This window comes from Cupressus sempervirens, chromosome 7, assembly GCF_028749045.1.
Source record: "Cupressus sempervirens isolate cs-2001-9-10 chromosome 7, ASM2874904v1, whole genome shotgun sequence".
NCBI classification, from domain to species: domain Eukaryota; kingdom Viridiplantae; phylum Streptophyta; class Pinopsida; order Cupressales; family Cupressaceae; genus Cupressus; species Cupressus sempervirens.
Genome location: NC_143124.1, coordinates 208,066,345 through 208,094,264, shown reverse-complemented (window position 1 = coordinate 208,094,264; position 27,920 = coordinate 208,066,345).

The window sequence follows — 27,920 nt, the reverse complement described above, 5'->3', positions numbered from 1 at the left end:
ATTCTTGCATCTTCTTACACTTTTCCAAGTGTACCTAATGTTGTTATTCTTCCTATTTCTTCTCATGATTCTACAATTATAAGTTTGGCTCAAAATGTATCATGTTTACAACAACAACTTGCATCCTTGACTCAAAACAAGTTTAGTATCCCTATGTGTGACATGGGAAGTCCTTTTTCCCATGATATTATTTGTACTCTCATTCCTCAGCAAGCTGATATGCCTCATCCTAAATATTATAATGTTAATGGATACCCTATTCATCATGTTAAAACATTTCAAAACCTTTGTACTAATTATGCTCATGATCATAGGATTTTAGGTAGTTTACTATAACTTTTTATGACAAGGAATTACAATGGTTTTTTCTTTGACTCCTTATTCTATTCATTCATTTCCTCAACTTGCTAATATTTTTATTCAATAATTTCAAAACAAAATTGTCTTGCAAGTGTCTTTGACTGATTTGATGCATTGTAAACAAAATTATAAATAAAAATTGACTAAATTTATTGGTAGATTTAAGCATTCACATGCTCAGATTTCTTATCCTATTCTTGATATTGATATTCAATGTATGTTTATTTCAAATTTGCAAAAGGATACTAGAAATAAATTTTTTCTTACTAAATTTACTTCTTCTCAACAACTTTGTAAAACACGTCATCATTATCAATTACAAGTGAGTCAATTTGAGAGCATGACTCCAATGGATCCTATTCTTGTTGATAAAGTGATGCTTCTCTCAATCCAAATAAAGTTCAAAAATTCAACAATTATGTCAAGATAAATAAAGAAGCCAATGTAGTAGCTAATCAATATTTTGTTGCATTTTGTAATGCCACTTCTGCATCCGCTACTTTTGGATTGAGTTGTAGATTTACTTCTCTTTCTGAATCTTTACAGTCTATTATGATTAGGTTGTTAACTACTAATATGATTACTTTACCCCCTATTCAACCTCTTTTACCTTCTATGATGGTAGCTAAATCTTTTGATCCGAAAGATTTTTGTTAATATCATCACAAAAATGATCATGATACTAAGAAGGGTTATTCTTTAAAACATAAATTTCAAGACTTAATTGATTCTAATGCTTTATCTATTTATAATTGTGATGGTAGTGGGAATAAATAAGTTTCTCCTTCTAATCAAAACCTGCATATCCATACAAGTCCATTACCAACACTTGATACAAATACTATTGCTTAGGCATCTTCTATAGATATTGCGCATGATTCAAAGATGGATTATCTTACTGATGTTGTTAATCAAGTGGAGCATGTGGTTCAATCTATATCTCCACCTTAGTCTCAACCTTTTCTTCAACTGAAGCCTATGCCTAAATTGAACCCTCAACCTAAGCTTTGACAACAACCTATGAAAAAATAATCTTAGGAAATTTTGATTAACTTTGATAATTATGAGAGTATTAAAGCTACTGATGGTCCTATTTACATTTGTACTAAGATTTTTTGGGATATCCACTTGTGATTTTCTTGTTGTTTCTACCTCTTTAGGCAATTTTATTATAGAAGAAAATATTTTTATGAATGGTTTGCAACTTGATTTTTATGATACATTGGATGTGTGGATTTAAACTTGTAATGGTTTTCTTTATCCATCATTTGGTTCTATTGATTTATTGGTTGAACTTTGTGGAAAATTTGTGAACACTACTTTTTTTTTTGTTACTACTTCTAATTAGTTTTAAGTTAAGCTTGGTTTACCATGGTTAAATGCCATGCATGATGTTGCTTCACCTATTCATAAATGTCTTAAGTTTTTTTGTGATGTCGAAGTGAAGATGGTTAATGATAGTTTATATCATACTTCTAGGCCTAGGGATTCTTCTACCATTAAGTTCTTTTGGCCTTCATTACCTAATTCACGTCCTTTTCATTTGATCATCTTTTCCATTCATATCGAGCCTATAAGCATCATAAGATTCTTGAGTTAAGTTTACCTCCTAAGGGTCTTAATCATGGTCTTTTGACTACACCTTCTATATCTCCCTTATTTATGGCTTCTACATCTATTAATCAAGCTCCTCTTGTTTCTTGTCAGTCTACTGATAATCCTTTTAATCCTCCTAAAGAACATGTGAAGGGTCTTGTAGTTGTTCCTCCTAGTTCTCAAAAAATTTAAAGAAAGAAAAAATTTAATCAATTTGCTAATGAAAACCATAAAAAGCATCATGCTCAAGCTAAAGTTCATAATTCTATTCTTCAAAAATATTTACCTTCTTTGGATACAACTATGCATGATGTGTTAGAAGAAGTGCTTGTTACTAATGATGTTAAGTTGCATAATTTTGATGATTCTATTCATATCTTAGATCCTATTTCGATTAATCTAGATGAAGAAGACACTCTTGATAATACTAATGATGTTAATGATGAATATGAAACTATTGATATTGATGTTGATTTACCTAATATACTTTCCTCATAATTAATAATCACACCTAGTATTAAACATTGTGATTTTCAAGAGGATCTTGTTTTAGAATTGGCTATCATCCTACTATGTTAGTTATCTTGTCCCCCTTGCATGATACCCGCCTTCCCTAAAAGATATGCAACAAAATAGAGAGAATAGGTGGTGGCCTTCATTGGCTAGTCCTTCATGGTAGTTTCTTGTGTGTTTGACTATTGTACTATCTTTCTCCCATCATGTGTTTTCCAAATGTTGTTAGATTTTTTTATATGATCTTTGTTGCTTCGTTGGTGCAAGGTGATAAAAGAATTAAGCTCCTATTGAATTATTCTTCTATATGTATCTCTATTCTTCCATATGTTATTTTATGTTGTCTTAAACTTGTGCTATTTTTCATACATGTTTCCTTGTGTAATTAGCTTGAATCTGTGACTTGGTAGCATTGATTCTTTTTGGTCCCTAGGTAATGGTTCAAAATGATTCTTCTTCGTATCTCTAATGGGATCTTTCCTCCTTTATGATTGTATTTCTACTTTCTTTTGGGAATGATGTTGATTCATTTGCACTAATATCATTCATATATATATATATATATATATACTCTTATGATCATACTAACTCCATAGTAGGTAGATCCCTTCTATGTTCTCTATATGTTTATGCGGTATTTCCCTTGAGTTGTCTTTGTCTAGGGGCATCTCATAGTGTAAACATAATCAATAGAGTTGTTTATGTTTTTGTCAAAGTCATTGCTCCTATTAATGTATTTGAAATAACATTAACATGGGGGCATAGACACTGCTCACTTATTGCACACAAGCACACACTTTTCAATACACAAATATTATTTTTCGAGATACTTTTTCTCCCTTTTGAATTAGTGACTAATCGATAAAGTGTGGATTTATATTTTAGGATATCTTGATCCCTCTAGTTTCAAATATATATTTTTTATCTCTTAAGGTTGAAGGTGTCCTAAAGATTAGATCTCTTTTTCTTTTTTGGTTTTACTCTTATAAGATAGAATATTCTTGAGGGTGAATCTTTCATGAGTTGACTAGTGAGTGGCAACATTCACTAGGCTATTCAATTCCATCTTTCCATTTACATAGTGTTCTTGTGTGGTTCAAAATAAGACATAACCTCTTAGTAGGTGAGAAAATCACACTCTTTTTCTTTTTTTATCTTTTCAGAGATGTGCAATATCCCCATCTTTTTAGCAACTAAGTGGAGTTCTTAGCCTTCATGTTCTCCAAAGGCTAAGTGGAGAAATAAGGGGAAATTGATTAAATTAATTTCTTATAAGGTCATTAAATAAATTAAAATTAAAATGTGACTTTATATTTAATTAATTATTGTATTACAAGGAATAAGCTTCAAGAGAGTGCACTACTTATTGACGGGGAAGCCTCTAGTAATTTGATTTTCTAGAAGCAACGTTAATTATTGTATTGCAAGGGAGGAGTTTGTAGAGAGTGCATTAATTATTGGAAAGGGGAAGTTTCTAGTAAATGCAATTAATTAATATTTTATTTCCTTCTAGAAGGGTGTAGGGAAAGTATAAATAGAGGCGAGAGCTTCATTATTTAGCATCAAATGATGGGTGAATTTCATTTGATAGGGACTTAGTTGTATAGTTCTATTCTTGGCATTAGAGGAAATTCATCCTCTCTTGTGATATTCTAGATGTCATTCCCTTGGGGTTTGGCCTTGGGAATTCATTTCTATCAAATCATTAATAGGAAAGTTGGACACATTTCTAACCATAGGTTGATTGGGTGTAATTAGTGAGCTAAATAGTTTGTTATGTATTTGATGATGCTAGAGTAATTAGTGAGTTGTTATGTACTTAATTTTATTAATTTGAAAACTAATATTATTTTTTGTTCATGTTATGTGGTTTAAATCTATGCAAATACATTACAATCTCTTTCAACAATCAGTTTAGTTCCTGGGCATTTCTATGGGGCTCATTACCATGGTATTAGAGCTATAAGTCCTACCATCCTGTGGAGGTCTTATAGAGAGTTTGAAATAGCATTTATGTTTAGGCATGTGACAAGGGTTTTATAATTTCTACAATACTAGAGCAAGACAAAGTAGGAGTTCAAACTTATAGAGAAAACAAGCTAGTTCATCCATGTGGGGGGACATACAATCAAGTCATATAGACATAGAAGAGATATTCTTTGAACAAGACAATAGTATGGGTGACTGAGATGATAGGAATATAAGATTAGATGGAGGTAGGAATACCAGTCTAGATTAGGATAATGTAATGTTATGGTTACTGGGTACGTTAGAGGAGGGGTAGCATATGTAATAGGAGCAGAATAGGTGAATAGATATGATGTTGCAACTCATGGATAGACAAATGGCGATCCATATTAATCAAGGTGATGCCAATAATGGATATAATAACAATGGGGGAAACAAAAATAGTAGGGGCAATGATAATGGAGTTTGAGGCAAAAACAATGGTCCTAAGAATAACATTAATAACGGACATGGAAACAATGGGAATGATGCTAATAACCTTAGATATGTTGCACGCCTAGCTCAAATAGTGAGCTCAAGACTTCTTCTACCCACCTTCCCACCTAGAGATCTATTTCAACCAATTAATGAACCACAGATTACAAAGTTACATGACCAATTCAGGAGGGATTGGGAGGCTAGTGAACCAGTGTTTTAGGTGGATATTTCCATTAGAGATTACATGGACTTGAGGATGAGACACATGCCTAGATTAGGAGGAAGAAGTCAAAACCTTGAGCTAAGAAAGAAAGTTGGGAAACTTTCTTTACCTTATTATGATGCATCAAAGAAGATGACTGCATGAGCTTGGATACAAAATATAGATACATACTTGCAATTGAATCCTATACTTGAGGACGAGGCTATAACGTATGTGGCTATTCACTTGGATGGACTAGTGCATGAGTGGTGGCACCATGGCATAGTAACCTTTGGACATAATTAGATCACATCTTATGAGGAGTTTATTGAGAAGCTCATAGAGAGATTTCATACCAAGGATCTTGAATTACAATTTAAGGAGTTGGCACAACTCAAGTAGTGGGCATCAATTGAGACATATATCAGTGAATTTTATAGGTTAGCTATGTTAGTCATAGATATTTTAGAGAGGAGGTTAGCAGTGTTGTTTATGGATTGAATCTCTGATCCCTTAGGAGATTGGATCAAGGGGCATGACCCAGCTACGTTACAAGAGGACACTAAAAAGGTTCATAACATAGCACCTTCTTCTAGGACCAAATTTTAGCATAGGGATTCTTATGTGAAAAAGGACAAGGAGAAGGACAAAAAATCTTTTCACAAGGATGCTTAGCCAAAAAGTGAAAAGTTGGATAATGATAGCTTGAATGATTTGAGAAGGAAGAAGCTATGTTTTCATTATAGAGAGCCTTTTGATTTATCTCATAAGTTTCCTATCAAGGCTAAGGAAAATCAAATTGAGTATTTCTTAGTAGAGGAGTCATAGTTAGAGAGGGAGGATCAACACTCTAATTCAGATGAGGATAGCACTATAAAGAAGAGTATCATTCCTGAGGATGAGAAATCATTAGCACAATTAATAGGGGCTCAGAAGGTAATCACATTTAAGGTTAGGGGTACTATCCAAGTGTAGAAAGTGATCTCACTCATTAACACTGGGGCTGCACATAATTTCATATATGTACAATTAGTAGCCAAGAGAGGTCTACAAACTAAGGAGCATGTCGAGTTTAGAGTCATGGTAGCTAATGGTGACAAACTATTATGCACTTAGAAGATATCTAGTCGTCACATTAGGTTTGGAGATGGCTATGAGTCAGAGGATGAGTTCTATGTGGTAGACATGGGAGACTATGATGTCATCTTTAGTACAACATGGATGGTCTCGCTAGTTGAGTTCACACTCAACCTAGCAAAATTGGAGATGAGGTATTAGCATAAGGGGAGAACTATTTTACTTAGAGGACTTTTAGATGGGAGTTGTAGATTAGTTTCCCTAAGGAGAATGTAGAAACTTTTTTTGGCATAATGACATAGAGTGGGTAGCAAAATGTTTGAATATGTCAGCTTCATAGGAGCCATAGGTGAAGAGTCATCCACCAAATATCTACTAGATACCTGATAGGCACACTAATGTATAGATTGTTGCACCCTTGACAAACCTTACCAGGAAAGGGGCCTTCGCATGGATAGAGGTAGCTCAAAGAAGCTTCAATAATTTCAAGAAGGTGGTGTGATCATGTCCAGTACTTGCTCTAAAAAATTTCATGAAGCCATTTGAGATTCATTGTGATACACCAAAAGATGGGATTGGGGCAGTTTTCATGCAAGAGAAGCATCCCATAGTTTTTGAGAGTAGGAAGGTCTATAGAGTGGAGAGGAGCTATTTCATCTATGATCAGGAGATGTTGGCTATTATGCATGCATTGGCTAAGTTTAACCCCCTACCTAGTTGGGGGAAAGTTTGTTATCAAAACTAATCACAATATCATCAAATACTTCATGAGCCAGTGTGATTTGAATAGTAGACACAAAAGTGGATTACAAAGTTATAGGCTTATGACTTTGACATTGAGTTTGTCAAAGGTACGAAGAATGTGATAGCAAATGCTTTATCTAGGAGACCTCATATTTGTGCTCTAGCTGAGATTATAGGAGATTGGAGAAATTAGATTATAGTAGACTTGGGCTTGTGGAGTGATTATAGGCACCATATAGGATGATCATTACATGGTGATGTACAAACTGATTAAGTTCTAGGGTAGGGTATATTTGATTCCTTCATCATAGCTTAGGGATGTAATATTGAAGGCATTTCACACTGCACCTATATCTGAACATCTAGGGGTCTTTAAGACCTACAGACAAATCTATGAGTGGTTCACATGGAAAGGGCTCAAGGATGATGTTCAAAAGCATGTTAGGAAGTGTACAGTTTGTTAACAAAATAAGGAAGAACACACATATCCTGCAGGGTTGTTACAACTTTTGCCCATTCTAGATAGGAAATGGAAAAGTATTTCTATGGACTTCATCACCGGGTTACCATGAGTATAGGGGAAAGATTACATCTATGGGTAAGTGCACCAAGTTGTGGTGCCAAAAGGGGGGTATAAGTGGACACCTTTTTCCTGAAATCACCACTTTCTGGACTTCAACAAGAATTTGAAGATAGTTACGCTCAAAATTTTAAGATATGACAAAAACAAAAGTCATAGTCCTCTGAATCTAGTTTCTAAACTACTAATTTTTTTTCAAAATGGTTTAGTTTTAGGTCCTCAAAAAAGGGGGCCACAAAAAGTGGTACTATTTATTCCAGAAAAACATAACATAGTACAAAGTGTGGCCCCCCAAAAATTTTAACTTTTTTTTTGAAAATCTTTAATCGCTTCGGTCAAAAGTTACCTAACACTATGTAGTTTATCCCAAATTTTTTGGGTAATTTTTTAATGTGTATTTTTTTTTAATGAAATTTTCAATCAGACACATCCCAAAAATGTGAAATATTTGTGTGCTCGCCCTATAAATGATTAAAAACTAATCTAAAATTAAAACTTCTCTTTTCAAAGTGTGTAGAATGGAGTCTAGTTTCTAAAAAATTAAATTTTTGCAAAATTTGATGAATGAGCTAAAATCTACAGCCCAATTAGTACATCTTGGTTTTTGACAAAAAATGGACATACATTCAAAATAAAGTATAGATGAAAGGCTTGAAATAGTTCAAATAAAAAAAAAATTATATGGTTGTGTAGCTAACACAGAGACCTACAATGTCATGTAACCTAATTTTATCGATGCTCAACCACGAGGAAATTGGAAGGAGAGCACACAAGAAAAATCAATCATTTTTTGTATGTTTGTAGAAAAACATGTCTCAGACTAGTTTATAGACTCCAAAGCTTTGGGTTGGATCCCCAAGGCAAAGCCAAACATTAGGCTTGGTAGAATGTAAAGCTTTAAATAGTGTGTGCGCCCTATAGTGCATGCGCGCTATAGCGCACATTTTCTATTTAAACCCTTTTAAATTTACTTTTAAATAGCGCGTACACGCTTTGTAATTTTTTTTTAAAAAAGTGCGCACGCGCTTTAATGCATACGCACTATAGCGCGTACGCGCTATGGCTTGGCACACCCAAGCCATAGTGCATGCGCACTATAGTGCGTACGCACTATAACACGTACACACTTTGCAAAACTAGAATGAGAAAAAAAGGTGTCATCTTTTTGACACCACAACTTGGTGCACTTACCCTTATGTGATAGTTGATTGGCTGATGAAGTTTTCTTACTTCTTTGTTATTCCATCCACTTACACAACAACACAGGTGGCTGATCTTTTCTTTAGAGAGATATTCAAGTTACATGGGTTACCTGGTTTTATTGTCAATGATTAGGATAGTAAATTTATGAGTACCTTTTGGCAAGAGTTGTTCAAGTTGTGTAGTACAGATCTTACACTTAGCACTAGTTATTAGCCACAGATAGATGGGCATACAAAGATTGTGAATAAATGGATGGAAAGATATCTGAGGAACTATGTGATTGCACAAAAAATGGCTTGGGTCAAATGGTTACATATGGTAGAGTAATATTATAACACCGCTTATCATATGTCCATCAAGAAGACTCCATTCATGGCACTATATGGTTATGAAGCACCTAGTTTCATGGATCTAGTTTTGGGGGATAGTAGAGTGCCCAAAGAAAAACACATTTTGTAGGATAGTTAGGATATCTTGAGGGTGCTCAAGGAGAATATACATCAAGCCAAAATTAGTAAAAATTGTATACTGACCAGCACTGGATAGAGGGCAGCTTCGACATTGGGGATATGGTTTACCTAAGGCTACAACCATATAGACAGTCATCATACAAGAAGAGTGGAGTAGAGAAGTTAAAGCCTAGGTTTTATGGTCCATATCAAGTGATTCTCAAGGTGGGTGAGGTTTCTTATGAGATTGAGCTTCTAGAGGGTAGTCGAGTGCATAATGTGTTTCATATGTCAAGGCTTAAGAAAGCCATGATCAAAGAGTTGTACCTTCTATAGAATTGCCACCATTAGATGAGGGGGGAAAGCTCATATTGATTCCTAAGGTTGTTCTAGATAGTAGGGAAAGGACTCTGTGAAATAGGTTAATTAAAGAATATTTAGTCAAATGGAGATACCTGCCAGAGGAAAATGCTACTTGGGAGAGTGAGGAGGTGCTGCATCAAACAGGACTGAGAATGCTTGAGGAAAAGCAATTTCAAGGAGGGCAGACTCTAATGTCGCCATCTATTTAGCAACTAAGTGGAGTTCTTAGCCTTCACGTTCTCCAAAGGCTAAGTCAAGAAATAAAGGAAATTTGATTAAATTAATTTCTTATAAAGTTATTAAATAAATTAAAATTAAAAGGTGACTTTATACTTAATTAATTTAATTAAATATTGTATTACAAGGGAGAAGCTTCTAGAGAGTGCACTAATTATTAAGGGGGAAGCCTCTAGTAATTTAATTTTTTAGAAGCACAGTTAATTATTGTATTGCAAGGGAGGAGTTTCTAGAGAGTGCATTAATTATTGGAAGGGGGAAGCTTCTAGTAAATGCAATTAATTAATATTTAATTTCCTTCTAGAAGGGTGTAGGGAAAGTATAAATAGAGGTGGGATCTTCATTGTTTAGCATTAGATGATGGGTGAAATGCATTTGATAGGAACTTGGTTGTACAGTTCTGTTCTTGGCATTAGAGAATGTTCATCCTCTCTTGTGACATTCTAGATGTCATTCCCTTGGTGTTTGGCCTTTGGAATTAATTGCAATCAACTCATTAACAGGCAGCATGGATGCATTTCTAGCCACAGGCAGATTGGGTGTAATTAGTGAGTTTCATAGTTTGTTATGTATTTGATGATGCTGGAGTAATTAGTGAGCTGTTATGTATTTAATTTTATTAGTTTGAAAACTAATATTATTTTAGTAGTAGTTCAATTTTCAATTTGCATGAATTCTTTTGTTTTTGTTCATTTTATTTGGTCTAAATCTATGGAAATACATTACAATCTCTTTTAGCAATTGGTTTAGTTCTTGGGCATTTCTAGGGTGTGCATTACACAATGTATCTCTTATTGTGATCTTAGAGTTGACAAAGACTTAAGTCTCTAAGGGCTTGAGGATCTTTTTTTCTCTTTGATTTTAATAAGATTATCTTTTCATTACAATCTACATTACCAAAAGTTTGCATTGAGTCCATACTCTTGCTAAAGTGGGTGATAAATGTATCATCTTAAAATGGAAGCACTTCCATGTTGAGCGTGTTTAACCCTCTAAGTGAGTGGTTTGGGGTCATGTCATCTAGCTATTTTCCCTCTCTCTCTCTCTCTCTCTCTCTCTCTCTCTCTCTCTCTCCAACCTATTTCTAACAACTTCCTTTGTGAAATTGAGAACTTTGACTTTTGGGTCAACAAAAACATGGTAGGTTAGGGTTAACCTTGACCCTGACCTAGGTCAAGCAAGACATCACCCTAACCTAGGGAAGGGTCAACCTAGACCTTGACCCAAGGTTCATTTTTCAAATTTTAGAAGTTTTGGGATCTCGAGCTTCAGAAATTTTCTTTTCCCACTTTTGGGTTAGCTATTTTAGGTTTTGAAATGGTACACCCTTAAATTACCTTTAATTTAGGTCTATTCTTAGGGATTAAGGTTAAATGGGATTTAATTCACCTATGTTGGCCTTCTCTAGGAGTTTGTCCCCTAGATCTCTATATAAGGAAGCCTTCTTCCCTCATTTTGGTGTCCATGGTTCATAATCACATCCTTGATCTATCTACAATCTATCTATGATCTACCTTTTTATGAAGAGCATCTACATACTATAAAGTGAAGATCTACTAGCATTCAAGCATTCAAATGTTCAAGCTTCCAATTCATCAAGGAGATACATTATTAGCTATTGAAGGATGCAATCTCTATAGAACCCTCTTGCTAAAGATTTGTCTATCCACATTCATCCAAGTCTTTTCCTATGGAAAGATACATTCAAGATTGGTGTTGAAGATCTAATGACATTGATTTGAGACATCCTACATATATTTCTATACACATTTTGTGCATCTGTACTGGTGTATTTAAAGATTTGAATCCTCGACAAGGATTTCAACATAAGCAAGGTGAATAGTTCCATTTACTTTGCTTATTCATATTACAATTTCAATTAAATTTCAAGGTTGACTCAAAATTGGGGTTTGACCAAGGTAAACCTCCCATGAAAACAAAAAAACCATTTTCTTGCAGATACAAGTGTGGAAGAATGAATTGAAGAGTAGATTAGGATACCCTTTTCATTGAACTTACGAGATCTGAGGTCAAGGTTAACTTTAAGAGTATGATTGTGCCTTGGGCTAAGATTATGCCCCTCTATTAGTGTCAAGGTCAACCACCCTTCAAAAGGAGAAAAGATTTTTGGGTTTTCTCCTTTCGACATTTCTAGTCTAGAATAGGTTGCAAAATGCCCTGAAACTATACGCAAACATCAGAAATCAGCATTTTCCAAACTCAAGGTTAGTATTTTTCTTTTATCTATTTTAGAATTTCAGCATATACCCCTCAAAATAGGAAGATCATATAACCATCCTTTATGCTTATTCTCCACTGCATGATAAATTTCTGCATTGATCACTTTCTTGTGTTTAATCAATTTGAATCATTCCTAGTGAGAATTAGGGTTGAGGATTAACCTTATTTATACCCTATATTCTCTCATACAACTTTTGATAAACTAAATATTAATTTATGTTTAAAATTGCAATATTTCTCTATTATCTATTTATATTGTCTTCAAGTTTAGAACACAATTACTGTAATGGCCCTTGTTGGGACCTTTGTTAATTTAATTTTTTATTCTTATATTGAAGATTAGTTGTTTATAATTTATTCGCTATTCTTTCCCTCACTTTAGTGTTCAATTTATAGTCCTCTATACGCCTACATAATTACATAAATGAAGTAGTAAAACTCTTCATTTAGTCATTGTATATCAGGTAAGACTATATTTTATAGTTTTATTTATATGAAGATTATTTATTTTATTAATTTTATTCTAATAATCATAAAATGTTGTTTGGTCAAAGTACATATATAGAAATAGGTAATATTTTAGAATTATAATACTAATAAATATATATAATAATATCTTAAATATTAATTTTTGTTTATATAGCTATATTTTAGTATTATTTTTATTATTATGATTAGCTTTTGGAAAAAAGGCAAAAGCCTGTAATTATTATTCATATTTTCTATAATTATTATTTGTTTATTTAATATGCAAATTAAGTTATTATTTTTAATAAATTATTTTCTTGAAAAGGGGACATTATTGTTTGTCCTTCCCAAGATTGCCTCATGATAAATTTCACTAAAAAAAGCTAAACCATGTTTTGACAGTCACAAAGAATTTTCCCTAATTCAGACAATTGCCAAGAATGTCCTTGATCCATTCTTGATGCTCACAAAGAACATCAAAACCATATTAGAAAACTCACCTAGAATGCCCCTTGATCAAGCTCAGACACTCAACAATAATTTCCTTGAACAAACTTTGTCACTCACAAAGAATTCGTAAACCATGAGTGGCGATGCTCACAAAGAACATCCTTTTTCAGTAGTGGTGACACTCATGAAGAACATCGTCTACCATGAATGGTGATGCTCACCAAGAATACCTTGTACTAGGAATGACAATACTAACCAAGAACATCCTCTACTAGAAATGGCAACACTCACCAAGAATGTCATTTGCTAGTAATGGAGATGCTCGCCAAAAATACCCTCTTCCAAAAATAAATAGGTTCACCAAAAACATTTAAATCAAGTTTCGACATTCACTAAGAAAACCTTTCAATGAATACTTTCTTCAATATATTTTTCTACAATGAAATCCTTTATGCTATCCTGATCATAATTCTTCTATAATATAAAGAACCTTCCTTTCTCAATATTTAGCTTTAAATTCTTCTTAAGGTTTACAATAGACTCCTTATTTACCTCTACTACGATACTGTACATGTATCTTTACTTCCCACTTACAATTCCATCAATGCAATTGATGCATATGATTATAATATTTAACACATACACACATCGTGCTTCGTTAAATCTGCTGTAAATTACTTACACGTGTGCCTTAATAGTTCTTTAGACTCTCCAAGAGAATTAATTCTAATTTGACCTCATATAATCTGTACATTCAAATTATCTTCCTTCCTACACATGCTAATCTCATTTAGATCATTCGTATTGATGAGCTAATCTCTTTTTGACAACTGGGGTGATCTTGTAAGTGAATTCTCTTTTTTATTTGAGTCAGTGACTACAGATAAAACACAAGTTATGCCTCTTGCTGGTTGATTAACATGGCCAGTTAATGGTGTTAGTTATCACACAGATTATATTGATTTTCTTGTTGATCAGTAATGTTTCTTAATTACGTCTGTCCAATTATCATTTGTATATTATTATTGTAATCATTGCTGATATTGTTATTTGACTCAACTTTAAGATACCCATGCTAATTTGGTTAATCTCTAGACAGCCGGGTCTCTATTAAGACATATTACATCCTATCATTCATGTCTTTCACAGTTTGTATGCACAATTTGATCAAGACAGGTTGCTGACAGATCTCATAATAATTCTCATGATTCCCTAGGCATTGACCAGGGCCAATGTCTATGCCGGCATCAAATCGGCATTTTATTGTTTCTAAAAATTAAATTAAAAATCATTTTAAGCAGGAGCATCGGGTATAATGTCTCCACACATGATAAAAGAGTTGGGTGACTGGCTGCAAACTCTGTCTAAACGATGCGGCGTGATTGGTCTGTAACAGGAATCTGTAGTAGTTCATTAATTTTCAGTTGTTTCATATAAATATTTTACACGCTATTTTCTTAGCCTTCGTTGTCTGGACGATAAAATGTGTTCAAGATAGCTATATTATAAGAAAAAATCATATGAACTAATAATAGAGATTGATGTGTGCCTTTTGATTTATATATATATATATATATATATATGAACCTGAACAAGTTGTCGGCCTGTTATGCGTTACTGACATCTCGAGAGACATATCTGCTTTCATCCTATCCATTTTGCCACGCAGATCCAAAAGCTCTTGCCGAATTTTACCAGCGAAAGAAAACCTTTCAATTAAGCAATGGCGCAGTTACAGTTTCGTCAGCACACATCATTCAACCATGTGAAAAATCAACTATTGCAGTCACTGATTATTAATCTCTTATCGTAAACGATTATTAAACTGCTGAAAACAAATTCTCAGCTAATATTGAAAAATAACACAACTGCAACTTCACTTAAAATACGGAAAGAAATGCGCAACACAATGAACACAATATTTTCGGACAAATTGTCTCTGAAAAAACCCATAAGGGAAAACCAGTTCTACAGATGAGAAATTATATTAAACTTCAGCAAATCAAGAGATACAAAATTCTTTGCCTCTCACTGGCAGAACTCCGACAACCTCCTAATTTCTCCCGCTGATATTCCTCACTGCTATCCCTGCGCTAACATTGCGCCCTTGCTAACACTGGAAGACTGTTTGCTAACACTGCAAACTGCTTCTCCAAAACTTCACATCCAAATGACCCAATGACCCTTTTCTATACTACTCCTGTTGGTAAACCAACGACCGAGATTAAATCTAACCAACGGCTGAGATTAAGACAACTCGATAGCCAATAATATAATTGGTTGCAAAGTGTCCAAAAGGAATCACTAAAATTAGTAAATAATAACCATTTACTAATTTTTGGCAAGTGGACAAACAGCTGTCCAAACCACCCATAAATAAAATCGCTATTCATAGATAAGGACGAACAGCTGTCCAAGCTACCCATAAATAGTGCTGCTATTTTCGGGTCAGAAATAACAGCTGTCCAACTAACAATAATTAACACTCCCTCTTAGCAAGGAAGCTGTTCTGCATGACACCCATCTTATCTCTAAAGAAGATAAATTTGGCCTTTCCCAAAGCTTTCGTAAGAATGTCTGCTACCTGCTCATCTGTAGGTATGTATTGTAGTCGAACAACTCCCCTTTGTACACAATCTCTGATGAAGTGATATCTGATATCTATATGTTTATACCTATCATGAAACACTGGATTCTCAGACAACTTGATGCAACTCTGATTGTCACAATGTATCACAGTAGTCTCAAACTTCTGACCAAACAAGGCTACTAACAACTTTCGAAGCCATATAGCTTCACATGTCGCCATGCTAGCTGCTATGTATTCTTCTTCTGCTGAACTTAGAGCCACAGACTTCTGCTTCCTGCTGAACCAAGATACAACTCCTGATCTCAAGCTGAAACAACATCCTAAAGTGCTCCTTTTGTCCATTGTACTTCTTGCCCAATCTGCATCAATATAGCCTATCAACCTGATACCTTCACCTCGAACATATCTGATCCCATACTCGACTATACTACGCAACTAACGTAGCACATGCTTAGCCGCTATCCAATGCATTCTCTTTGGTTCAACCATGAACTGACTAAGAGAGTTTATTGCAAATGCTATATCTGGTCTAGTGTTGACCAAATACATAAGCGAACCAATCAATTGTCTATATAAAGTGGGATCTACATCTTTCTCCTTAGATGTATCTACCTTCCTCCAATTCGTGATCATGGGTGTAGACATGGCTTTGCAATCCTCCATCCCAAATTTCTTCAAGATTTCAATACAATATTTCCCTTGACTAAGGAAAATCTCCTCATCTATCTGCCACACTTCCATGCCTAGAAAGTAGTGCATAAGTCCTAAATCCTTCATCTCGAACTCTTCTGCAAGGTTCCTCTTGCAATCCACTATGAGCCCTAGTGAACCTGTAAGAAATAGGTCGTCCACATAAAGAACAAGAATGAGAATCTCACCTCTAACCATCAAGTAGTAGAGGTTAGCATCTGCTTCACTCTTCACAAAGCCCATTTTTTGCAAGTATGTATCAATGCGCTCATACCACGCTCTAGGAGCCTGCTTGAGTCCGTCCAATGCTTTCTTCAATCTGCACATGTGGGTCTCTTTGCTGTGTGCTGCAAAGCCTTCTGGTTGTCTTATGTATACCTCCTCCTTCAACTCACCATTGAGGAATGTTGTCTTGACATCCATTTGATGGATTTGCCATCCCATCTGTGCTGCAAGTGAGATTACAGCTCGTATAGAAGTATACCTGGCAACTGGAGAAAATGTCTCCTCATAGTCTATTCCCTCCTTCTCAGAGAACCCCTTTGCCACAAACCTAGCCTTGTATTTCTCGATGCTACCATCTGCACTGTGCTTTATCTTATAGATCCAGTGTGATCCAACTACAACTCTATCTGTTGGTCTAGGTACTACCTCCCACACATCATTCTGCATTATTGAAGAATATTCCTCAACCATAGTATCTCACCATACCTGATGTTCTGCAGCTTCCTAATAGCTAGAAGGCTAACTATCTACCAACTGACTAACTAATGCCACATAGTCATTGAACTTGGCTGGTTGTCTTCACTGTCTAGTACTCTTCCTAGGAGCTCCCACAAACTCCTGAGTATCCCTTTGTGTATCTAGAACCACATAGTTCCTACTGCCAACAGTAGAGGATGAAATGTCAACCTCTAAGTCTTCTAGATGCATTTTCTGTTGCACCTGTTGCTCCATACTCTGTGAATCTTCACTAACTGAGTCTACACTCGTACTGGTAACTGTACTTGAGCTTTGCTGCCCTTGACTTGGTCTTGGAGCTTCTGTTGGCTGCTCACTCTGATCATCTACTGGCAAATCTCTAGATCTCCTGAATGGCTTGTCCTCCATGAACTTGACATCCCGTCTGACAATAATTCTTTTAGTCCCTGAAATGAAAATCCTATATGCCTTTGAGGTCTCACTGTACCCAACAAAGTACCCCCTCTCTGCAGTCTGATCTAACTTTGTACGTGTATCTCCAGGAATATGAGAATATGCCAAACTCTCGAATATCCTAAAGTGACTAACATTTGGCTTCTTCCCTGTGAAAGCCTCCTTTGGTGTCATCTTCCCTAGCACTTTGTGTGGAACTCTATTCTGAATGTAGACTGCTGTATTACATGCCTTTGCCCATAAGTAACGGGGCATGTCCTAGTCATGTAGCATAGCTCTTGCTGCCTCTAATATAGAACGGTTCTTCCTCTCAGCAACTCCATTCTGCTGTGGATTGTAAGGAACAATCCATTCTCTGTTGATTCCTTCTCTAGTGCAGAACTCGTGGAAGACATTTCCTTTGTACTCACCTCCATTGTCTGACCGAAGAACTTTTATCTTCTTTCCTGTCGAGTTCTCCACAAGAGCCTTGAACTCTTGGAATCGACTGAAAACCTCATCTTTAGTCTTCAAGAAGTATATCCAGGTCTTTCTAGAGAAGTCATCAATAAAAGTAACATAGTTCTCATATCCTCTGAGAGATTTCATTGACATCGGTCCACAAACATTTGAATGTACTACATCAAGAACACCCTTAGATCTAGTGTCACTCCTTGGAAAAGATGCTTTCGCAAACTTTCCCAACACACATCCCTTACATACATCGTCATGCTCTGTGCTCAACTCTGGAACACCTGTCACGGTCTCACAAAGAAATCTAAGTGCTCCATGATGAATATGGCCCATCCTCCTATGCCATAGCTCTCCAAGATCTCTAGGATTATTGTTGCTCGTAAGTGCCTTAGGAGTATCAAACTGCAATCTATAAAGGCGACCACTCCTAACTCCAATAGTTATGGGTGAGTTCCAATCCTTGTGCTTAATCAACACATGTGTCCCTCTAAAGAGTACATTATACCCCCTATCTTGAAGACCAGATACAGAAATCAAATTCATACCTATGCCTGGCACATATAACACATCATGAAGAAGAATTATCTTTCCATTCTCCCTCTGAAATTGAACAGTCCCTTTCCCAACAGGGTTGAGTTTGGACAAGTTTTCCATAGAAATCTGGATGTTGGTGTCCTCCTCCTTGTAACTGGAGAAGTACTCTCTAACTCCTGTCATATGAAATGACGCCCCACTATCTCTATACCAAACACACTGTGAGGTTGAGCTAACCATACAAGCTATGAGTGCGAACTCATCTTCTATTCTGTTGGAGAGTTCTTCTGCACTTGCTGAAGCTGCCACCTGCTTCTTACCCTTTTTCCTCTCTAGGCAATCACTGACATAGTGGCCAAACTCATGACATCCAAAGCACTTGACGTTAGAAAGGTCCTTCTTCTTCTTTTCACTTTGTGAATTTGATCCTTTGCTAGATCCCTTCTTTGCTTTCCCTTTACTCACTAGGGCAACATTCTCTTGTTCCACCTCATTTTTCTGACTCTTGTTGGCCCCATTGACAAGACTTAGTCTAAACTCCTCCTGAGTGAAATCAGTCCATAGTCGATCCCAACATAGTGAAGTATCTCGTCCACTGACAACTTGAACAAAGACACTCCATTGTTTAGTAAACCCATTTAGGTCTATTCTCACTAGCTCATCATCACTAGGGCTATCTCCAACAGCTGCTAACTCATCCTTGACAAGTCTGAGCCTGGTGAGGTAACTTGTGACGTCTTTTTCCTAATTCATCCGAGTATTCTTTAGCTTCTCTCTGAGAATCAACTTCCTGTTGGTGGTAGCATTCTGGTACAGATTTAGAATGGCATCCCACATCTTCTTTGTTGTATCTAGCTCTGAGATATGTGGAACAATATGATCTTTGACACCATCAAGGATAATCCTCCTCGCTTTGGCATCATCCTTCCTATATGCTGCAAGCTGTGTTGCATTCGTTGGTACAGGTACACCACTGGTAGCATAATCCTTGATACCATTCTCTTCCAACAATAAAGAAATTCTGGCCTTCCAAACACCAAAATTTGAGGCACCATCCAATCTATCCTGATCTCTCAAACCAGTTGAAGCCATCTCAAGGGTTTAAAGCAATAATAAATCGAAAGAGATCAAAATTTCTTTTCTAGGGCAAAACTCTTCTACCCTTAACAATGCTCTGATACCATGTGAAAAATCAACTATTGCAGTCACTGATTATTAATCTCCTATCGTAAATGATTATTAAACTGCTGAAAACAAATTTCTAGCTAATATTGAAAAATAACACAATTGCAACTTCACTTAAAATATGGAAAGAAATGCGCAACACAATGAACACAATATTTTAGGACAAATTGTCCCTGGAAAAACCCCTAAGGGAAAATCAGTTTTACAGATGAGAAATTATATTAAACTTCAGCAAATCAAGAGATACAAAATTTCTTGCCTCTCACTGGCAGAACTCTGACAACCTCCTAATTTCTCCTGCTGATATTCCTCACTACTATCCCTGCGCTAACACTGCGCCCTTGCTAACACTGCAAGACTGTTTGCTAACACTGCAAACTGCTTCTCCAAAACTTCACATCCAAATGACCCAATGACCCCTTTCTATACCACTCCTGTTGGTAAACCAATGACCGAGATTAAATCTAACCAACGGCTGAGATTAACACAACTCGACAGCCAATAATAGAATTGGTTGCAAAGTGTCCAAAAGGAATCACTAAAATTAGTAAATAATAACCATTTACTAATTTTTGGCAAGTGGACAAACAGCTATCCAAACCACCCATAAATACAACCGCTATTCATAGATAAGGACGAATAGCTGTCCAAGCTACCCATAAATAGTGCTGCTATTTTCGGATTAGAAATAACAGCTGTCCAACTAACAATAATTAAAAAACCATACAACACTATGTTTATTTAAAAGCAAGGACTTACTTGTACACTTTAGGCCGTCCAAAATAGAATAGGCACTTGACTGCACCTTTAAATATAAGAGACACGGCTTCTGACATCTTTTGGTGCATCCCTTCGTCTTGATCAAGTTTTTTGTTTTCAAGCCGAGTAATAAAATCAACCATTCCCAGCATTTCTTTGAGGAGATCTATAATATCTTTGTCATTTGACAAAGAACTCTCAATTCTCTGTAATACATGGGCAATCGCTGAAAGCACTGCTGTAGACCAACGAGCACTTCCGATTGCTTTCGTTATATCACTAGCAACTGTTTGAGTTTCGCTAGAAGTAAGCGATTTCTACATCGCAAAGAATAAGACCAACGTTAGATTATAGAATTCTCAATCTAAATCAAACATTGAAGTTGTAATAAATGGAAGGGTTGCATCTGCTCTGGGGTTTAAATTTAATTTATGTTTGGGGTTAAATCGTTGTTAAAGCAATACGGTACTGGCTTATCTTCAGACAAAATGTACTAAGAAAAAACAAAGTTAATTTTTTTTTTTCAGATTTATGTAAGTGAAGTGATTTTTTCAATTTTTTCTTTATTTTCAATTACAAATTATGCAAATCATGAAGATCAAATACTGAAATTTTCAGAAAAATCCTTAATATTTTCCATTTTCTGAAATTTGGTCAACTGTACAGTTTGTAGGAAGGATAGCCACTTCCTTTTTTAATGTTAATAAAGAGTAAATCTATACTAATAAATTAAGATAATAATTCATTATTCTTTTACTAATGAGTGCTGAGTGCTGAGTGTTCCATTTATTCTCATGAGAGATGGATTCCTGTTGAATCACTACTCATGATACATGAGTCAAAGCAATATCACAATAATAACTCATTATTCTTTTACTAAAACTAGTACTGATCACTCAAATTCAAAGAAATATATGTCATTACCCATAAATCTTCCTTCTAAATATAATCATTTTAGACTTCAAACATATACATAACACATTAATACTCTTTGGGAAGCGGCTATTATTTTTAGTAAAAGAATAATAAGTTATTATCTCAATTTATTAGTTTAGATTTACCCTTTACTAGACATTAAAAAATACTGTTCATTCAATAAGAGTTACCTTTCTATCAATGAGGTTTAAAATTTCAGAAAAGTCTTCAGCTATTTGACTATTCTCTGGGATCGCATGGCATAAATTCTCCTTTAGCTTCTCTAACATTTTCGAATCCAGCTTCCCCCCGTTCTGCTGAACAGATATAAATAAAACAGTAAACAGGTGGTCCGGCGGACACTTATTTCTCTTATGTAAGAGATAGGAAAGCTCATTTTATGTTCTTTAAATTATATCTGAAAGCTAACAGAAATAAAAAGCTTGCACCTTTCTAGAAACCATAAAAAGCAGTTTGTCAATACACGATCGAAGATAATCCGGACCCATACTTTCCCGCTGGGAACAGAGGGAAAGTTCAGTTTCTGAAGAGGTGGAACCTTCGCTTGAAAATGTGGCGATGGAAGATGTGAAGGACTCCAGAGTACTCATCTTCTTTCTTTTCCACTTTTCTCTTTCGATTGTTGCAATTATCTTACGTTACTATGATCTGGAACACAAAGCGCCCTGGAAGGAAGTTCATCAAATTTACAAGTTTAAACTTAACTCTCCTCTCACGATCGTTCAATGTTAACAGGTTATTGCTGTAAAAATTAGGCCCTCAAAGCACAGCCAGAAAACCTCTACGAGAATAAAACAAAATTAGTCGTCTCTCTGGCGGACGATTCAACATACTATTCCTCGTTATCTACGGATGAGAATTAATTGTTTTGTTAATTTGGTCTGTTTGATCTTTGTCCATTTAGAGATTAGTGTTTATTTGGGGAAGGGGGAGCGGAAAGTTAGTAATAAGTGATGCTATTTGAAAATTTCTAATCCTTTTAACATATTTCACTCTTAATTTTTTTTCTACTTAGAAAAAACAAAATTAAAGTGCTGTTCATAAACTCACCATGGCATGTATAATTGTAGAAAATATTTATAGATTTTTCTTTTGTTTTGTTATATCCTGAATAATTCAGGTGGGAGAGGATGCATGTCCAGCAGTTAAATAATATCAGGTCTTTAAAAGACCACGCAAAATGAGTTCACAAACAATGAATTCAAACAACACTAACAATAGAAAATACAAGATGGTGTAGTTGGAGGAGACGAAACTGAAGAGAAAACATACAGAAAGAAATCGGGCAAGGAAGAGAGTCTTCAATTGGTGACTAAGTATGGTGTAGCTTTAGGGGACGAGACTTTATATAGGCCTCTTATTTAGAGAAGCTCAAGGAGTTGAGCAAATAGTGGTCCCAGGGTGGTTCAGATCTGTTTGGGTCCTCTGTGCTATTGGGCAGTTGCTGATTTTTGGGTATTTTCGTGCTAATTATTTCTATCTACTGATTTAGTTTAGTTGTTAGTTCAGTTTCATTTTGTTGGCTATTTGGTTCAATAGTTGCGTTTAACTTCTTATGAAAGCCTTTTTTTTTGGTCCTCTAGACATGATATTATTTTTTTATTGTTAAGGGTTCGGGCCCTCTTCCTCTTTATTTAATTTAAAAAAAAGACAATTAAAAACTAGAACTAACAATGAGTTCTCCAAAGTATGTAGTGACCTTTTTTTGTCATCATTAACTCACTTTTAGTATCATTATATTTCGTAACTTAAAAATATCTTTCATGATTTCCACATGAATCACCTCAAGAAGATCTTAGAAGTCATTCCTGATTATGATAGAGCTTGTGAAATGACCCTTGACATTGATCCTATCATCAACTCTCCTCCCCACTAGATAAGTTTGTTATAAAATACATCAACCATGCCAAGTAGATTGAAGATTTTTGGGATATTTTGATCCATCTCCTAGCTTTGTGATGTAGTACAAAGTTGTTAGAAAGTAAAGTCCACCAAGATAACTGGGGAATGGGGTGTTAATCAATTATCAGAACAATATAACTTTTATCAACCTTAATAATCCTTAAGCACGTGAATAATATAATTAGCAACCACAAGAAGATACACATACACAATAACACTAGATATGTTAACTAGGAAAAACCTTGATCAGAGGGAAATCCCTAGTGGGAATGGTAGATCCACAAAATGATGTAATAATATAATAGTTCCTTGTAAGAAGAAGGATTATGTTGGGATTCAATGAAATAAATTCGATACATATTAGTATGTGTTAGGAGACTTTGAATCCCTATTTGGAGATTCCACCCTTGTTAGGATTTTTGCCAACCCTATTAGCAGTTGTTGAAAGCAGATGGACCCACTATTCAAATAGCTTTAGGGCCAAGACCATCAAACACATTAACCAACTGGTCTATGTATTATTCCTTGCAAAATAATAAAATGTCAAATAACTTAAACTCCTCCTCTTTCCTATCCATCAAACCAACCCTCTTTAGATCTCAATAGTATATCTTCAAACTTGCATCACACTAATTCCTTTTATCACTTACATGTACTTACCAACCTCATATACCACTTGCATAATTCACAGTTGTACACATTACAAAAATCTACACTTCATCACAAGGAAAATAACTTTCCTTTATATTTGTTAGTGTAAATAATTAATTATTATTATTATACTTTACTTAAGTTTATTTAGGTTAATGTGTTATTTTATTATTTATTAGTTAAACACATAAGAGTATGCGTACTCATATGAGTTGTCTTGTTGAAAACACAGGAGTTAGCAACTCTAATTTAGCACATGGTGTCTACTACACATGAGTTGCTATAATCATCTGAGTTGTCACATAGACAACATGGTTGTTCACACTCTAATTAAGCACATGGTGTCTACAACATCTTTTTACATGACACACCTATGTTAAGTTTATCCTCTCATCATCACACAAACTTCTTTTCTTAATGGAGGATAATCCACTCTTAGTGGACATGTGCTTAGTTGCGAGTCTTATCACTTTTCTGACTCCTAGTTAGTCTAGAGGCCTTTATATTCAGACACTCCTAGTATGTATGTACATTAGTTCGTTTTCATATTGTTATTCTGATCATACTTTATTGGTCCATATTGTGCTAGTGCTTGAGCTTCTTGAACATGGGTGATCTTGCCCTAAGGCAAATTCTTACATGGTATTAGAGCTATACCAAATTCTTACAATATCATATCTTCAAAATAATTAACTAAGTTTCCCTTGAGGCTTTCTCAATTAATTATAATAGGATCTCATTAAGCTATTACAATCTATTACATCTTTTTGTAATTTACAAAATACTGTCAGCTCACAGTAAATACAACTTTTCACACATGCAAGTTTGGACCTCTTGCACTCAAATTGACATCATCATAATGTTTTCTACTATCACTATCTAACTTCTCTCATCATGATTCTATCCTTGTTAAGAGATACAATCAAAATATTCAAGACTACTTCTCAAGTACTCTATTTGCACATCCTTTGTAGCTCTTAAATAACTCTTGTATAACTTTGAGTTTCTACATGTGCAATTGCCCACAACATCAAAACATAATGTAGAATATATTCTCAACTATGCTTGACCTCATCATCAATACACACTCTACATGGCCTTGGTCTCTATCAACTACTCTGTAAGCCTTTAGAGAAATAATACTATGTTGATATCAATGACAACATCTATGAAAAACATTTAACTTCCAAGAATACCAAATCCAAGTCTCCTAATGGCATTGCTCTCTTCTTTTCAAATCCTCTTCATCAATCAAATCTTAAACTAATAGGAATAAATCTCCATCTATGCTTATTCATTCTTATATGGATGGCTTCAATTGTTCATAGTTCTTCCCATTGACATCAATATCTCATGAATAATTCTCCCCCTTGAATTTTTTTACTCATATACATCTCCATTTACTATTAGAAGATGTAATCTATCTCTAACCACTTATGCAATATTTCCCCAAATGCACACTCTCCTTCATTTATTGGGGATATATTTCATACAAACTCCTCCCTATTGACATCATTGACAAAGGCTTCATTATATCAACCATATGCTCAAAGTCTTCAACTGTCTCAAGTTTCCAAAGACATTATTTCATACTAGCTACCAAGATTCCTTGATGACTCTTCTCAATCAAAGATACTCTTCCATATAGGAAGCATCAATGTTTAGACTAGATAAACAATAGTTCCATGTAGCACTAGACTCATGCACTCTCTACATAATCAACTCAGAAGTAGGCAAGGGCATAAATCAAATAATACCTCACAAATATTCAAATCTATCCTTTGGCAAAGGCTTTGTAAAATGTCTAATATGATCTTTTGTATTAACATACTCTAATCTTATATTTTTCTCTATAACATTCTCTCTTTGAACATGACAATTAATCAATTTATTCTTAGTCTTAGAATGCAACACAAGATTCTTAGACATACTCATTGTTCTAATGTTATTACAATGCATTATGATAGGTTCTAAAAACTCAAATCTCAATGTCCTTCAACATTTTTTTCATCCACGTGATATGATTAGAATTGTTGGTTACTACTATATACTTTTCTTATGTTGTAATTTGTGAAATACGCTCTTGTTTCTTTCTCATCCAAGAAACCAATATTTCTCTAAGGAAAAATTCTCCACCATTGGTGCTCTTTCTATCATCCATATTGCCTTCCCAATCCATATAGCTATATGCACACAAATTAAAGTCACTTGATCTATCATACCATAGTCTAAAATTAGGTGTACCCTTCAAATATTTGAAAATTCTTATTACTACTACCTAATGTGCCTCTCTAGGATCTACTTGAAATATTGCAAGTATACCAACTATATTTTCTATATGTGGTCTTGTAAGAGTCAGATATTGCAAACCTCTAATCAACTATCTATCCTTCTTCTTCTCATATATAGATGTCTCATCTTTTATAGATAACTTGTGCCTAGTTATCATATGTGTTCCAATAGGCTTACAATTTTCCAAACCAAATCCTTTCAAAAAATATTTCAAATTCTTAGTCTATGATAAGAATATACCATCACCATTCTGAACAATCTAGAAGGCTAAGAAATGTTTCATCTCACCAATCATACTCATCTCAAATTCATTCTTCATTTCATTAGAAATTTTTTTTCATTTACTTTATTAGTACCTCCAAATATTATGGCATCAACAAATATCACAATAACCAGCAAACCATTCTCAATTTTTTTCAAATAGAAATTTACTATCTGTAGTATCTTTGGAAAATTTCATCTTTGTCAAATACTTTTCTAACCTTGCATACTAGGTTCTAGGTGCTTTCTTTAGTCAATATAATACTTTAAATTCATTTTTCATACTATGTCTCCCTCTATTTTAAAACAAAATCCTTTAGGCTTCTGAATGTATAGATCCTCTTCAAGTTCTCCATTCAAAAATATTGACTTAAATATATCAATCTAATACAATTTGAACTTCTTACCTGTTGCATAATCCAATAACATTTTTACTACTTGAATTTTGGCAATAGGAGAAAATCTCTCTATATAGTCTATACCATCTTGCTATGAATATCCTTTACATACCAATTTTTCTTTATTTCTTGCAACCCCACATTTTTCATTAATCTTGTTTATGAAAACCCGTTTTGTTCCTATAACATTCTTATCTTTAGGTCTAGGAACCAATTCTCATGTCTCATTCTTCACAATCTGATCTAGTTCTTCCTTCATTGCTTGAATCCAATGACCTTCCTTGCATGCTTCATCTGTACTTTTTGGTTCAACTTGAGACATCAAATATAATTTTTCATGTACTATATTTCTTGTGATAACTAATTTTCTTTGCTTCCAATAATCTAATTAGCAAGGTGACATTTTTTCAAAATCATATTAGGTGTAGGTGTTACTAACTGAACTCTTACTTCTTCTCTAGACTTAGATAGGTTTTATTCTCTTTGTTCTACAACTTGAACATCATTCTGCAAATCATTTTTAGTCTCAAACAAGGTTTCAACATTTTCTATGATAGGATTAGGAATAGATTCTTCTACATTAGAATTATAATCCAACATTCTTTCGTTGACTCCAAAACTTTCATCCACTTTTACATTTGCAAACACGTAAATAGTCTAAGCTCTTGGATCAAAACATCTATTATATTTTCGTTTTAATAAATAATCAAGGAATATACCTTCATCACTTTTCATATCAAACTTACCAACATCATCATTTGCCTTGATATAACATTAACTTCCAAAGATTCTAAAAAATTTCACTCATGTTGTGTATCCAAACCATAGTTCACAAAGTTTTTCATTCATACCTTTTGTGATTTGGACTCTTTTCATTGTTTATATGGACATATTGATTGCTTCTCTCCAAAATGTCTTTGATACATAATTCCATGGCTCTCATTGTCTCTTTTACAAACCTATTTCTTCTAAATTAGTAATTCCATTTTCCTGAGGAGTCTAAGGTGTTGATGGTTGTCTCTTAATGCTATTTAATTCATGATGCAAAGAATCCTAGAAATACAACAAATAACCCCCAAATCAACCATAGAGTTCAATGATCAACTCAATTTCTTCAACAAGATAGTGGTATTAACACATGTGAAATAAACTCTATTCTTGTCATGAAAATACAACCATAAATAGT